The following is a 17,983-nucleotide window of genomic DNA, read 5'->3' as shown; positions in this document are numbered from 1 at the left end:
TTTTAAAAGTTAAAATACTAAAATTCCATTTTGCCTGGGAATAGCTCTTACATAATATGTGGAAAATGTCACAACATAACTGTATTACTATATACTTTGGCACATACTAGGACTGCCTACCCACTAGCCTCCCCCTCTCTGTGATAACAAAACACTGATGTTATTTGAAACATCAACAGGATCAGATGGGTGGGTCCCTCTCCAGTTCCAGGGGATGAACCAACATTGTTGTAAGGCGATTAATGGGAATCTCATTTCCTGTTGTCAGTAACTGATTTAGGATGGGACATGTAACAAATTTTGCCATGGGACATAGGGAAAATTTGCTGGGGATTTTAGGGAAAGACTGTCCACCCAGAAAAAAAAAGAGAGAGAGACTTGTGAAGAAGCCCATGCTCTTCCTTTGGCTTTTGGATTTTGTGATATATGAATATGATTGTTTAGACCTACTGCAGCTATCTGTGGCAATGGCAGAAAAAAGGATCAGAGAAAAAATGACCCAGAACACTGACATAGTTAGGCTACTGAGTTAGACAACTCTAGAACTACCTCCTTCCAGAACTCTTATAATATATAAATGTCCTCATTATCTATGTCACAGTTATATGGACAGTCTGTTAACTGAACTTGAGAAAGCAAATCTGAAACACATTGCTAGGTATTCTAAAGAACAATTACTTCCATCACATCTAAGCAAAGACTTCTACCTGACGTTTTTAAAACCCATCTTGGTATAAAGATTACTGCGTTGTTTAATGTAGCTTAAAACAAAAAATGGTGCGTCACTTTTACCAATTTGATAGGCCTTATAAAGCACATCCTGAGCAATGATACAGCACCTGCACTCTGATTCAATGCAAATCAGTGAAAGGAAAAGCAAACTATTGGGGATAAAATGGTAGGGGGAAAAGAGCTCTTAAGACACTCCAGAATCAGTATGAATTCAATCCAGGGTCTCCATATCCCCAAATGTAGTTACAGGAAACTGTAAGTCTCCCACCTTCTAGATTTGGGTTTCTACATATATATACAATGTAGGAGAAATAAAATCAACCAACCCACAAGGCAGTTATCAGGAGAGAAAGTCTGACCACAAGTCTGAATCAGAAAGCCTCAGTCAGGCCTAGTAAATATACTGCTAAAAATCCCCCAGCTCATTTTATTCTTCTACCTCTATTTATGTTCTTATGAATATATAATAATATAAAACATAAAAAAATATAAAATATAAATATATAAAATAATATAAAAATATAAAATAATATAAAATAATATAATTATATAAATAATATAAATAAAATATATAATAATATAAATAAGTTATTAACCAGTGGGTGGAGAGTAGTCTCCCAGCTGTTTCTGATATACAACCTTGTTAAGTATCCACTGAACCAGAGAAAAAGTTCCTAGACAAATCATGGATCCTATATATCCATTCTCAACCACCCACAAAACAAAGTAAATTTATGCCAATGAATTAGCAACATTAGGGAAAAACACATTAAGTTTTCTTCATAAAACCCTTGTTCCTAAAAGCTAGTTTGTTAATTTTATTCACCCAAAATTAGACATAGATCTGAGCAAATGTTTTCTAACTTTCTAACATCAACTGTGGATTTATACCTAAACAAGGTAAACAATGGTCATGAATAGTGAGTGCCTGCTTTGAGAAAAGGAATAATTTATTTGTATTTCTCCAAATACTGTATTTTCCAGCATTTTCTGATTATTTATAAGCTAATATTATTTCTGTTGGAATAATGCATGTACTAGGAAGTAACTAACTAGTTAAAACATTATAGTAACTCAAGAGAGGAGTATCATCTGCTTGCCACCAACCCATATCTACCAAATGCTTCAACACATATTTTTCCTCCAAGAAGTCTTTCATGACCAATCCAATTCATGCTCATCACTTCCTCAGAATTTTTATCTAGTGTTCTGACTATATTATCAAGTACTTCAATTCTCAACTCACTGGATACATATATCACAAGATTACTGGCAGTTACCACAAATTCCACTTATTATATATTTCTATGTCCAATTCAAAATACAGTTCAAGTCCAAGTCAAGGCACAGTTATTAAATTAATTCTATATTTTCAATTCCAAATATGGGACTAGGAGGGTACTATTAACCATTCCATATATTCTCAAAATCCCAAGAAAATAAAAGAACTAATCACAGATACTGGTCTGGCAGAGTAAAGTAGGAAATAAATGTGTATTTATGCAAGCTAAAATTACTACTATCTTTTGTAATCTACAAATCATATAATACAGGCATTCCTTCCAATTTGTGGGTATATATTCTGAAAAGCAATGATTATTAGCCTCCCCATTTTTTTCCAGGGTAGGACATGGGGTTCACATGCTAAAACAATTCCACGGGCTTCCTAACTTAAATATCACCTATTTTGTCCCCAACCCAACACAAAAAATAATCATATTTAAATGAAGGAGTGGCTTTAAGCCAATCTAAATTTGTTTCAATTAGCAGTATTAAAATAATGACAATGTAGCTTGCACTTGACTGAATGCCACCTTGGAAAGCACTGCTCTAGAGATGCCAGGTGCCCTGGGTTAACTGTTTATGAATGCAGGGATGTGTTTCTACAGACGAACTTTTCCTCCTGATAAACCAGTAGTTATTCCTCCTATTAAGCCATTATTTTTCCATGTTTTCATTTATCTTACTTTTAATTTGCTGATGGTGTATATATGTATTCAGAAATGTATTCAAAAAGATAACATGAAAGAATGAAAACATGAATGATACAACCAGTTTATTTCTTTATCTTCCCTGCACTTCCTCTGATACAGATGTCAATTTACCAACTACAAGTACCCAAAGGAGTAGAAATTCATTAGTAACAAAATAATCCTGAAAACAGGGCTAAGAAGTCCACTGGGTTAAGCAAACAAGAAAGCAGCAAGACCTAGATATTAGATATTAGTTTTATATCGTAGTCAGCCTGAGATAAATCATAATGAACAAGCCTCCATTTGATTTCAAGTGCCAGCCACCCAGGAAATCCTCCAATTACCTTATACTCATTAAGTTTGTTTTTAAGGTAACTTTAATGTAGGTTTTATCCAATAATGTTTATACAAATGTCTGGTTTCAAAACATATATATCCCTATATAAAGTGCAGCGTCTCCCCCCCCCCCACCTTTTTTTTTTTTTTGGACAAAAACAGAATCCTCGGGGCACCTAGGTGGCTCAGTCAGTTAAGTGTCTGACTTCGGCCCAGGTCATGATCTCACGGTTTGTGGGTTCGAGCCCTGCATCGGGCTCCGTGCTGACAGCTTAGAGCCTAGAACCTGCTTCAGATTCTGTGTCTTCCTCTCTCTCGCCCCTCCCCTCCTCATGTTTTGCCTCTGTCTCTAAAAATAAATAAACGTTGAAAAAAAAAAATAGAATCCTCTACACGGACTACAGTAACACATGGCTTGACTCATTCTTTTTTAAAAAAAGCTGTATAGTATGCTATACCATGTAAGTATTACAAATTGATCATCTCCAAACTGTTGGTCATTCAGCTTAGTCTGGCATTCTATTTATCTGTCTTTTGCCATTATGGACAATGAATGCTGCATTAAACAGCCTTGTACAATCATTTTTAAGGACTGGTGTTTTGTTCCTGTAGCACAGATTTCCAAGGAGAGTCTATCAAAGGAAAAATGCATTTCAAATTTGATACTGCCAGATTAAACCCTGAAAGGTTATGGCAACTTCCAGTAGCAACATTAAGAGACAGTTTTCTCACATGCTCACTAGAAGTTACTAAGACATTTAAAAGTTTGCCAACTTGAGAGAAAAAGACTCAGGGCATTGTTATTTCTATCTTGTTTTCCTCTCATTATCAAGGAAACTGAGCATCTTTACTTCTTTTTTGTTGGCCACATATATTCCCTCTTCTGTGACTTGCCTTCCTATCATTGGTTCCTTTTTCTAAAGGGTTACCTTTTTCTTTCAATTGTAGGAAAGCATTATAAAACTCTCTTAACATATGAGGAGTACAAATATTTTCTCCTGGTCTATCATTTGTTCCATTAGGTATGTGGATGGTGTGTTTTTCAAATTTAAAAACACATGTTAAATGTTTTTATGAACAGAAAAAAACAGTATGCAGGGACAGACACCAAGCTTGGCTCAGAATCCTACAATTAAGGGAAGAAGAACAATTTTTCCTTCATTTGCCATTGTAGTGTTGGATGTTATAAGGGGTGTATGTTTTACTGGTAATTGTTAAATAATGTAGAAAACTTATTTTAAGTAAATGAGAAAAGTACTTGTCACCTTAAAACAGAGAAAGGAAAGCCACTGCTACAGGGTAAAAGCAGCATACAAAAGGAAGTCACACAAAGTCAAGAGACTAGCAATTAACTTATGGTGGTCTCAACCTTAGCATTTACCACTGTACTCCTCCATAAATAAAAATAAAGGATCTTTTTAAACTTGTTTAATGTTTGTTTATTTTTTAAAGAGACAGAGCACGAGCAGGGGAGGGGCAGAAAGAGAGGGAGACACAGAATCCGAAGCAGGCTCCAGGCTCCGAGCTGTCAGCACAGAGCCCGATGCAGGGCTTGAACCCACAAACCATGAGATCATGACTTGAGCCGAAGTAGGATGCTTAACCGACTAAGCCACCCAGGTGCCCCAATAAAGGATTTTCAAAGGCATAAATCCGTAAGGTCAAAGAGAATGAAAGAGACAAGACATGTCAACAAAATTTTGGGAAATGAAAAACTTACGGACACATGGTAAAGGATTAAACACAACAGAGAAAGACCACCCAAAGCATTTGATTGGGAGAGGGAGGAAGGATGAGCAAGAAGCAAGCCTAGTCTAATGGCATAAACCTGAAAACCTAAAGAATTACAGGGGCCTTTTGAATGCAATGATGCAATGAGAAAATAAGAAGAATGGCTTAAAGACTTCATAAAAGCGGTCAGACCACTAGATTCCTTACCCCATTCCAACATTATACCCAGGCAGGATGAGTGAAACCAGCAGTAACCTGGGACCCCAAGCACCATTTGGAGGCATGGGGACAGGAGAGGGGAGGGAAAAGTATAGTCCTAAAAATAAGAGAATTAAGTAAAAGTCTACATACTGAAAAGATAATCTCCACCTCAATTCAAGACCACTGTTCAGCTACAAGAACCAGACATACACACATACAGTGCAAACTAATCACCACAGATTAGAGAAGTTCTCTTCTTGGAAACTAGATGGAAGAAAAAAAAAAATACAGAAACTGAAATTTGGGAGTCACACAATGAAAACAAAGTAGCTTTCTGACTCATCACACTAAAGTGAAACCCTGAATTAAGAAACCCTTGCAATGTGCACGAACCCCTTTCAATCATCATTTTAAAGAGCCTCACTCTTAAAAAAAAACACAAAAAAAATGAAAAATAAAACAACAACAAAAAAACCAGACATCAAAGTTTCATCATTCACAGAAAGCCTCCAACATAAATAAGAGATGAAAAGAAGCAAACAGGAAAAAAGGAACGTTGATGCTGGGAGCTAAAGAAATCATCCAATGAACTTATAAATATTTTCAGAGTGGAGGGAAAATACTGTAGTCATGAAATAAGAGCAGGGTCCTAATAAAGGGACAGGCACAGAATGAGGAATGACTTTTTGCATACTTAGACTAAGGGATCAAAAGAGAAAAAGTTTATAACAGAGAAGCTAGAAGATAAAATTAAGGAAAATTTCCAGAAACTTTCCAGACAAAAAAACTAAGAGAGAAAAGACAGGAACATAAAAGGACCAGTCCAATAGATCTAATATCACAATAATAGAAGTTCCAGAAAGAGAAAAGAGAGAAAATAAAGAAATGTATACCAAAGACGTAACAGACACACATAGAATCCCAAACTTGAAGTACATGAGCTTCCAAAAGTAAAGCACTAACCCAACATATATACAATGGAATATTAGTTATTAAAAAATGAAATCTTGCAATTTGCAACAATATGGATGGATCTAGATGGTATAATGCTAAGTGAATAAGTCAGAGAAAGATAAATACTATATGACTTCACTCATATGCGGAATTTAAGAAACAACACAAAGGAAAAAAAGAGAAAAACAGACTCTTAATGTAGGCAGCAAACTGGTGGTCACCAGAGGAGAAGTGGGTAGGAGGATGAGTGAAATAGGTGAAGAAAATAAAAAATACACTTATCATGGGGCTCCTGAGTGGCTCAGTTGGTTAAGTCCAACTCTTGATTTTGGCTTAGGTCATGATCCCAGCAACATGGGATAGAGCCCTACATCCAGCTCCAAAGTCAGCACAGAGCCTGCTTGGGATTCTCTCTCCCCTTTGGTCTCTGCCCCTCCCCCACTCACAAGAGCACACTCTCTCTCAAAATAAACTTTAAAAAACAAAAAAAGAATACACTTATCATGATGAACACTGAGTAATGTATGGAATTGCTGAATCACTATATTGTACACCTGAAATTAATATAACAATGCACACTAACTATACTGGAATTTTAAAATTTAAATTTAAAAATTAAAAAAAAAGATCCATATCAAGGCTCATCATCATGAAATTCTGAGGTTCAGGATAAACAGAAGATCTAAATGCTACAGAAAAAATTTTTAAATGGTTGCAAATTTACTTTAGTAAGGGGTGGCATTAGCCCTATATCTTTATCTGGTCATCTCACAAGCAATATGTAAGCATAATTACGCTCATACTATTTTTAAATGGGCATATTATATACTGATGGCATCATCTTACCAAATACTTCACTGCCTAACTGAAATTAATCTGAAAATTTTTACAGTTGCTTCAATGGTTTTCTATTTCCAAAGTCATCACAGTAAGATAAACACTGTAAGATAACTGAATACGTAATAGTAAGAATGATGCCAATAAATAATAACAAAAATGTCCAGAAGATATGCTAGAATCTACATCTTACTAGTCAATGACCAAAAAAAAACCAAAAAAAAAAAAAAAAACAAAACAAAAAAAACAAAAAAAACCCCTAGATATTATACTGTGAGCAAGACTAGGTATTCCAAAATCACCATTTAAAAAAAGAGACTGGGGCGCCTGGGTGGCGCAGTCGGTTGAGCGTCCGACTTCAGCCAGGTCACGATCTCGCGGTCCGTGAGTTCGAGCCCCGCGTCGGGCTCTGGGCTGATGGCTCGGAGCCTGGAGCCTGTTTCCGATTCTGTGTCTCCCTCTCTCTCTGCCCCTCCCCCGTTCATGCTCTGTCTCTCTCTGTCCCAAAAAATAAATAAAAAACGTTGAAAAAAAAAATTTTAAAAAATAAAAAATAAAAAAAGAGACTAACCAGAGAAATGAAACAATAGTACTCGATCCTTTATATTAATAACAGACACTACAGGGGATTAGAGGTTTTGAAGCAACAAGCACTGTTACATATAAATGGAAGACATAATACGTGGTATAAGTTAATGAGCACAAAATTATAATTTATTGGATGAATGAATCAATGAATGATGGCAAATTACTCCATTAAATTTTTTTCTTGGAATCCATCATAGCAAGGGAGCAAGGCTTTTGGAGTCAAGATCTGGAATTAAATATTAACTCCAGCATTACTAATTATATGAACATAAGGCATGCTAAGTTCTGAGCCCTAGTTTCCTCATGCATTTGGCAAATATAATAAGATCTCACAGGGTTATTATAAAGAGTGAATGTGATTACATAGGTAAAGTGCCTAATATCACCTACTGCATAAATGGTAGCTGTTATAGTTACTACTATGATCACTATTATGCTGCTGTTATTAATACTAGTCCATCTTATGAAGATTTATACTACACATTTTCAAGAATACAAAGAATAGAAATAAACACATGCCTTGATAAACACGCTAATATAAATAAATACAGTTAAGATTCAAAGAGACAATATTTACCTGTATCAACATGCCCCAAATCATTTGTACATCATCCAGGTATAAATAAAATGGCATACATGATTCAAAACCAAAATTAGCTTTGTAAAATAATACTTCTTTTTAAAGGCTTGGAAATTTGCAAAAGTTACAGAAGGCTAAAAATAACCTCCCGCCACCCCCAAACATAATAAACCACCTCTATGTTTTGGTTACTTAAAAGCAGTGTCTAATGGAAATCAACCTATTAGACCACTCAAAATAATATCTAAATGAACCCTTCCTCCATTAATTTTTGGGTAGAAATGTCCTACAAATTATGTTTATTAAAAGCACTTCTCTGACTCTACAAATATGAAAAGCATGAAAAATATATATCTGGACCTTGTCCCCCAGTTCCTGGCACTGAGCTTCAAAACCCTTGGTATTCCCCACAGAAGTGTGTTTGTTATGCTAATCAGGTGATTGGTGGTAGGGCCCCTAGCTACCTTTAGGTTGGAGGCTGGCCCCAGAAAAAACCTACTACATGATTAGAGGGTTAGAACTTTTCAGCCTCCTGGCTCTACTCCCACCCTACCTCCCAACCTCTGAGGAGAAAAGAGAGTTTAGAGACTGAGTTCCATCACACGGCCAGTGATTTAATCAATTGTGTCTATGTAAAGCAGCCTCAAATACTCTGAAGAACAAGGTTCAGAGTGCTTCCTGGTTGGTGAACATACTCACGTATCAGGAAGGTAGCACACTCTGACTCCATGTGGACGGAAGCTCCTGCGCTAACCGACCGACACTTCCGTACCTTGCCTTACGTACCTGGTTGTTCATTTGTATCCTTTATAATAAAATGGTAATCCCAAATACAACATTTTCCTAAATTCTGTAGATCAGTCTAGCAAATTATCAAATCTGAAGAAGAATCATGGGAAACCCCAAATCTGCAGTCAAGCCAGTCATCAGAAGTGCTGATGGCCCCCCAGGCACCTGAAATAAAGGCAATCTTGTGGGAACGAGCCCTTCAACTTGTGAACTGAAAATCCAACTTGGAAGAAGTTATATAGATATAGAACTACCATTAAATGTTTCTTAGAACGATGGTTCACACCCTACTTCCTTGCCCAAAACACTGAAAGCCACTACTCATTCCCAAAAATGACAGAGACTGTCAATGGAGTGGGGAGGAAAAGGTATCAAAATTGAAAAGTACAATATTAAAAAGTGACTCAGCAAGAATCATCAATGTATATCAAAATTCAAGATAAAGGCTGATGAGAAATAGAATATTTACATGATGTCAAAGTATCAAAAGGAAAAAAGCTCCTTTATAAGGGAGAAATCTGGGAGTCATAAACAGTCTGCATTGATATTGACATTACGTGCTTCCTGATCTGATGTAATATGAAGTAAACAGCATCACCTACAACTTACTTTTTGTTAAAAACCTTTCTCCCAAAAAATCTTAAGGCCTAACTTCAGCTTACATCACACAGGGGCTGGGCTAGAAATATAAGGAAAATGGTATCAGAGAGAACAATCAGACAAAGTCCAAGATACTGACTCTGGCTAGTTGTCTTATACAATGTTCCATAGGTAGAGTAAAAAAAAAATGACGGGGTAGAGTCATTCTAGATTTTAAAAGACATTACAATTAAATGCAATACTCAATCCTTGATTAAATTCTAGTTTTGAAAGAAACCATAAAACGTTTTTGTTGGTGAAAGAAACCACAAAACATTTTTGTTGGTGGTGAACTATTTGAAAGTAAGTAGTAGGTATTGTGTCATTTTACTTACTAGTATCTAATGGGTACTTAAACACATACACGTTCCTAAAATGCATACATTATCCTCTATAACCATCGTACCTCTGTCCCACCTAAGAAAATGAACAATAATTCTTCTGATTCACAGTCATTATTCAAAATTATCCACGTGTGGGGCGCCTGGGTGGCTCAGTCGGTTAAGCGGCCGCCTTCAGCTCAGGTCATGATCTCGCGGTCCGTGAGTTCAAGCCCCGCGTCGGGCTCTGTGTTGACAGCTCAGAGCCTGGAGTCTGTTTCAGATTCTGTGTCTCCCTCTCTCTGACCCTCCCCCGTTCATGCTCTGTCTCTCTCTGTCTCAAAAATAAATAAACGTTAAAAAAAATTTTTTTTTTAAAACAAAAAACAAAAAAAACACAAAATTATCCACGTGTTTTTAAAAATGTGTAAAGAAAATATTGTAAAATGTTAGTAGTAGTTGAACCTAGATGATGGGCATATGGTTATTCATGATGCAACTCCTTCAAGTTTTCCAAATTATTTTAAATTTTTCATGATAAAGTTGGAAGAAAAAGAACAAGAAACACAGGTAATTCCACACCTAATTCCCCAGGTAATTCTCCTCCCCCTTGCCATCTGACAACCCCACCACCACCACTGAGAATTATTATTTTACAAGAAAGACACTGCTGCTGATCATCCAGACTCACAACTTCCCCAAAGACACCATAAGTCTCTTGCCACAGAAAATGTTTATGGTATCCTAGATACCTACAGCTCCAACATCACACACACAAGCACTTCATGTTTATGAAAGACTGGGCTTTAGTAGCGTTTACTCCTATCAAGTTTGTTTTCCTAGGGAATGGAAGAAGAAAGACGGATGGATAAAATTACATGTGGTGTTTCTGTATGTTGTATATCACCATACATCATGCAAATCAACAAGACAGAGGAAATACCAAGCTGTCAGCAACTTCTGGTTTCAACCACTGCCAAAGAAAACAATGTCATTTGAAAACTATCTTCAAGATAAGTGGAACAGGCACTTGTTTTGCTGTGGGATTCGAGCCAGAAGAATGATCCTCCTACTCAATGACCACTGTCCTGTGATACATCAGAGTTTCATTACTGTAGGTTAAGGCAATGACTCCAGAAGTTTCTTTTAAAAGTGAAAATACTCCTAAAGAGGATTACTAACTTAAATTCTTGCCAAAGTTATCTTATCAGTAAGTGCTATCTAGTACAAAGCAATGAAACAATGAATCAGATACATGTGATTAGGCAGGGAATGGGGGGAGGAGGAGGAGGAGTTGGAAAAAGAAAAAAAGGCAAAAGCACAGCATTCACAGAACCCTGACAATATACACAGCATTTCTAAGTACATTATCTTATTTACCACTCATAACATCAGGAGGCATTTTAACTGATACTCTCATTGTACAGATGATGAATAAAGCGAACACTGAGAAAGAAGGTGAGCAGCTAGTCCAATAACTCAGAGCTCATAAAATGGAGCCAACCACAAGTCTTTTACCCCCAGAAACCGCACATTCTAATGCTTTTTACATGCACATCTGTCCTTGTTAGTTATGTCAGAAGAAAAGTCTAGCTACATCATTACAAATGGGAGGATCTAGGAAAACTATTAAAATTGAGGAGGAACAAAACAAAAATGGAAATCAAGAGAAGATAATGTCTTCCCCACTCCCAGAATTTTCTTCTTGATAGAACCTCAATTAATTGGCAATATTCCTTATAGAGAAGAGGCCTTAGGTCAAAACCATGTTTGATTTGGACTGCACAGTGCCTTAGGAGAGTGTGATACTTCAGATGATAATCTAGATTTTTCCGTTTCCCTTTACATAACTCGGAAAAAATAAACAGTGGGTCCTCATTCGTATACGATATCCATCAGATGGACCTGTCAGTTGCTTTACCCTTTACACATGGCATGTGTTCTATAGTGCATCTGAACTCCCATCTCCACATTCCCTGGTCCCAATTCATTCTTACCTTATCTGCCTGGCCTGTGCAGGCATAGGTATCTGAGTTTGCAACCCCTACAACAAGAACGTCTAAAGATGTATCCACAATATTTACACTTGTTACACTCATTCAATGCTTCTCTCCTCACCTGGGTGTGAGTTCCATCAGAACAGAGGCTATGTACACCTTGTCTGTCACAGTATCATCAATGTTCCGAGTGCCACCGTGTCTGGCACTCAAATATTTCAGTGAATGAATGACTTAACATTAATAAAATGGTTCTTCTGAAAGTAGTTATAACTGATAAGCTACAACTGCTACATCGATCTATGAATAAAAAGCGATTAATCATTTTCTGTTGTTGTTCATCATACTTCTAATACACACCCTAAATTCTGAAAACAGGATTTTACTTCTTTACCATATAAATCACTCATTCACCCATTCAACATATACATTACCTGCTCATAAGGTGCCAAGTACTGTACTGGATGCCAGAAACAAAACTCACTACAAAAAAATTCAGAGAAACCCTCTTTCCCTTTGTGAGCTTACATTCTAGAGTGACTGAAACAAGATAAACAAGTAAAATATACACTATATATATATATGTGTGTATATATATATATATATATATATGTATACACACACACACACACACACACATAAATAATGTATTAGTAGTACATTCTGAGAAGAAGGAAATTAAGTGGAGATGAACACACTAGAACATTTTGTTGGGGGAGAAGGGGGAGGTCAACATGTTTAATCTAGATGCATGGGGATGGCCTGGGATGACTCTGAGTAAAGATGGAAAGTGAGGAAATGAGCCATATGGATATTGGGACACGTGCAGTCTGGGCAGAGAAAACAGGATGTGCAATGGCCCTAAGACAGGGAGCCTGGCCAAATGAACAAAAAGACATAACAAAAAAAGGATTCAAAGAAATAAAAGAGAGCCAGACCATGCAGGGTCTTATATATGGATTAGAGTAAAGACCTGGCTTTCATTCCAAATAAAATGAGAAGCCACTAGAGGGTTCTGAGTAGATCAGTGACATGACTGACTGAATTCATATTTTAATATGACAACTCCGGCTACCATGTGGGGGATTAGACTGAAGGCAAGATGGGAATTAAGAAAGCCAGTTACCAGGCTGCACCACAGTAATTCTGTTGAAAGATCACAGTGGTTCTGAAAAAGGCAGTGGGAAGAACGAGAAATGAAAAAATTCTAGATACACTTTGAACGTAGAGCAGACAGGATTTCTTGACAGCCTGGATGTGAGATATGAGAAAAAGAGGAGTTAAGAAAGACTTCAAGACTTCTGTACTGAGAAACTGAAAGGATGAAATCACCATTAGATGGGATGGTGAAGACTGTACTGGAAAATAATTTAACATGGGAGTCTCATTTCTGCATATCTTATAAGCAGAGACACTAACACTGCCTCTGTTTTGGACTCTCTTTTCGAGATTGCACAGGTAACAGCTTTAGAAAACACAGTCAGTATATCCCTCGGAAACAAAGCGCAGTTTTGTACGCTGGCAGGCACAATAAAGATAATAATGTGTCCCCTCTATCCTCTCTAGGGCAGACTTAATGCACATTATCAAAAATTCCGGTTCCCTGAACTCAGGATTCCTCTCCTGTAATGCAATCCACTGTATGCACAGGCGTCACCTGGGACCTATGACATGGCCCATAGCCCCATGGGAACTAAGGCTCTGGGAACTGGAGTAAATGCTCAAACTCTGGCTGCAGCTCTTGCTGTAATCAAATCCTTTGTCTCATTTCTTCTGACAGCATCCATGTAACTATGGCAGGCTAACCTGTCAGCTTACAAGTAGAATAAAATCACAAACTCTTAACAATTCTTGACAAACAAGGAAGGTTTGGGGCAGAATATCAAGAACACAGTTTGGACACAGTAAGTCAGAGATGTCTTTTGGACATTCAGTTGGAGATATGGAATTGGCAATTAGATTTCCAAATGTGAAATCCAGAGAAGAGATAAAAGCAAGAGATACCTTATTTATCCTTATTTATACCTGAGTTTTTTGTTTTGTTTTTTTTTAATCTTTTGTCATTATTTACACCCACAATGAGAAAGGACAGTTTTGTTCCTGTATCCCCCCCCCCCAAAATATCATTATTTAATGGGGCACCTGGGTAGCTCAGTTGGTTGAGCATCTGACTCTTGATTTCAGCTCAGGTCATGATCCCAGGGTTATGCGACTGAGCCCTGTGTTGGGCTCTCTCTGCCCCTCTCTCCCACTTACACACCCTCTTTCTAAAATTTAAAAATATATATATTATTTAATAATAGTAAAGCATTGTTACATTTGTTAACCAGGATGTTCTAAAATCAGTAATCATTTATAAACTTTTTATGTGTTCCTGGTGGATATGAAGATTAATAAAATATTACCACCATAATCATATATCAAGAGCCTTAAAATATTCATACTTTGCCTCATGCTTTTATTTATAAAATTCTATCATAAGGAAATTATTAGTGAAGATGCAGAAACCTGTACTTCTATCAAAATGCAAATAACTAGGCAAATAATATCACATGGGATTGCATTTTGCATAGGCATTACAAAAATGTCAATATAACTATAACATGTAATACACTATATACAAAATAATCTTAGTTGGCTTTAGGTACGGCTGAATTCAGGACACCAAGTTTCTGTCTTTCAGCCAATAAAATTCCCTTTTTGGTCAACTAATTTGAGATGGGTTCCTTTTGTTTGCAGTTCAGAATCCTAAAGAAGCATCAACTACATTAGTCACTGGATCAGGTCTTGGAAGCTAACCATTCATTTCATAAGCTTATTTCCATAGGAATGCAAATATCATGAATTCCTCCTTAAGTGAGAACTATGTATTTAAAATGTTTCTAAGTTAGAAATTTAGAAAGCAAAATTAATGATTTAGCATTATGATACTCTTATCTTTGGAGTATTAGGAAACAGCAAAATAAAGTGGGTCAATACCATACAGATAGATCCCTATAATGCTTAATACCACTTTGGGATCCACTTTAGAAAACTAAAGGGAAGACAGTATGTATCTGCATATACCCAGACACTCAAATATGAATACTGTCACCAAAGTTACTGACACAGATCATTGCCATAATTTAACTCTCTCACACTTCTGCTTGAAACAGACTGCAGAAACCATCATAAATTCTTTTCAATAACTACACCATGGTAACTTTCCCACTTCTTGAGACTGGACAGAATTACAAAAACAGTTATAAGTTATCCCTAAACAAGTCAACTAAATAAAGACAGAAAACAAAGTTTTTGATGGGATTCAAAGGTTTGGGGGGAAAAAAGTATATGGAAACCAGTATATGACAGACCAATAACTCTGTGTATTTTTACAAAATGGCCCTGAGATTTCTTAAATGTCTTCCAAAATGTGTTATAAGAAATGTCTTCATCTAGGGCACCTGAGTGGTTCAGTCAGCTAAGCACCTGGCTCTGGCTCAGGTCATGATCTCACGGTCCATGGGTTTGAGCCCCACGTCGGGCTCTGTGCTGACAGCTCAGAGCCTGGAGCCTGCTTTGGATTCTCTGTCTCCCTCTCTCTCTCTGCCCCTACCCAGCTTATTCTCTTTCAGAAATAATAAATGAATAAACTTTAAGAAAAATTTTTTTTCAAAAAAAGTAGTCTCAAATATTCTGCAATCTAGTAGAAGATATAGATAAACAAATAAAGTACCATAACAAGTGAAGTAAAAGAGTTATGTTCAAGGTATATGGAAACAAAAAGAAGTTGTATATGTGGGAAAACCAGAAAAGGTGCCACTGAAAAAGTAACATATAAGCTGAATCTTGGAAGAATGTATAGTAGTTTCCAAAGAGGTAAAATATGGGGGAAAAAAACAAGTGTAAAAATATCAGAGGAAGGGTACTTCCAAAGCAGGAAATTAAGAGCCTCTAAAAATCTGTTCTTCCCCAAATGCAACACTGGCAAAGGTTGTCAAAGTCAATTTTTCCACAACTCTAAAAACTACCCAAAAGTTTGCAACAATTTGAGAAGTTAAAAAAAAAAAAAAAGAAAGAGTGAACCTCAGTAAAAACAGTGAGCTTTGTGACATTTTAATTTGTCCTATTCCTATCATTCTCTCCCAGTTTCACTGTAGTCTTGAAAAAATACAACTCACAACAACAGTAACTGCAAAAACTAGCAGATACTGGTAGAAGCAAAATAGGCTTGGATTCACCAAAAAACAACAACAACAACAACAACAACAACAACAACACACAAGAGCCATCACTATTAGATCTGTCAGGCAGCATCTTGGGAAAGCTCCACTCTCTGGGTCTGTCTTTATTTGACCAGACTCAGATTCAATGTGTAAAAAGCACTATCACCAGAGCATTTGTTGAAAACCATCAGCAGCAACTATGTAATACTGCAGCTCCCTGAGGCAACATTACAAGCTGAGGATAAAAAGAGGTTTACTAAAAAACTTACAAAGAAAAACTGGAAATGAACTGTCCATAGGGGGTGTTGAAAAGTTCCAACACATTCCTGGAGATCTAGAAGGACATGCACATACAGGGAAGAATGCAGGACCAGGAAAGATGAGAAGGCCATAGCCTCTCACCTCTGGATGACTCTGAGACTCTGCACAAGAAAAAAGTAAAGGCTACAGCAAAGTTGTAAACTTCATCAGAGCACTGAATTCATGCCAAGACACATAAAAAGTCCCTCAGCAAAAGCTGGAAGAGTTACTGGTTCCAGGTGTTTAGGAAATATCTGTCCTATCATTAACTGACCATAGTCTAACGGAGAAAAGATTTCAGTAGCAACTCATAAAAAATTTAGACTTTACAGAATCGGTATAGGAAAGTCACTAAACAAGTAGCAAAAACAAAATTCTGGGGAGTGGAGGAATCTCATTTCCAGAATCACTACATTGTATTATTTAAAATGTCCAGTTTTCAACAAAAAATTATGAACCATGAAAAGAAGTAGTAAATAAGGCCCATACAGAGGGGGAAAGAAGCAGTTAAGAGAAAAGGTCTCTGTAGAAACGCAGATATTGGACATACCAGACAAAAACTATGAATCAGCTGCTACTACTAATGGAAACCATGTCTAAAGAACTAATGTATAAAAATGATGCTTCGGGGTGCCTGGCTGGCTCAGTCGGTTGAGTGTCTGACTTCAGCTCAAGTCACAATCTCACAGTTCATGGGTTTGAGCCCCACGTTGGACTCTGTGCTGACAGCTCAGAGCCTGGAGCCTGCTATGGATTCTGTCTCCCTCTCTGTCTGCCCCTCCCCCACTTGTGTTCTCTCACTCTCAAAAATAAATAAACATTAAAAAAAAATGATGCCTTGCCAAGTAGAGGCTATAAAGAGCCATAAGTTTTGTTTTTAAAAATTAGATTCAAAAACACAAAATGGATTGAAGGCTAAAGGATGGCAAAATATATAACATATAAATAGCAACCAAAGACAGAGCCAGAATGGCTAAACTAATATCAGATAAATAAGGCTTTAAGACAAAAATAGCTACTAAAGACACGGAAGAGCATTCTTATAATGACGAAAAGGTCAATCTACCAGCAAAATATATGTACACTTAATGTATATAATTAAAAACATATATACACTTAAAAACAAAGCCTCAAAATACAAGAAGCAAAAACTGAAAAGAGAAATAGAGAACTAAACATTAATAGTTGGAGAATTAAACATCTCACTTTCAATAACGGATAGAACAAGTAGGCAGAAGGTCAATAAGAAAATAACACATAAACACTACTAACCAACTAGACCTGGAAGACATCTGTAGAATACTCCCCTTAACAGGAGCAGAATACACATTGATCAAGTACATATGAAACATCCTCAAGGACAGACCACATGTTAGAGCACAAAACAAGTCTCCATAAATTTTTAAAAACCAAAATCATACAAAGTATGTCCTCCAACCACAATGGAATGAAATCAGAAATCAAAAAAAGAAATCTGAAGAATTCACAAGCATGTGGAAATTAGGGGCACCTGGGTAGCTCAGTCAGTTAAGCGTCGAACTTCGGTTCAGGCCATGATCTCACAGTTCGTCAGTTCGAGCCCCACGTTGGGCTCTTTGCTGACAGCTCAGAACCTGGAGCTTGCTTCAGAGTCTGTGTCTCCCTCTTTCTGCCCCTCCCCTGCTCACGCTCTGTCTCTCTCTGTCTCTCAAAAATGAATAAATGTTAAAAAAAAAAAAAAATTTTTTAAATATGTGGAAGTTAAAGAAGATACTCATTAATACCCAATGGATCCAAGACAGAATCACAAGGAAATGAGACA

General features: G+C 36.8%; 1 protein-coding gene across 4 annotated transcripts in view; it reads right to left on the bottom strand.

Moving 5' to 3' along the window:
- The window catches only part of BMP2K (BMP2 inducible kinase), a 130,061-nt gene that overhangs the window by 77,929 nt on the left and 34,149 nt on the right, over positions 1-17,983 (bottom strand). The window lies entirely within an intron of this gene.

This window comes from Panthera uncia, chromosome B1 (assembly GCF_023721935.1).
Source record: "Panthera uncia isolate 11264 chromosome B1, Puncia_PCG_1.0, whole genome shotgun sequence".
NCBI classification, from domain to species: Eukaryota; Metazoa; Chordata; class Mammalia; order Carnivora; family Felidae; genus Panthera; species Panthera uncia.
Note: the sequence above shows the minus strand (reverse complement) of the source record. Positions and strands in the feature narration are given on the sequence as shown.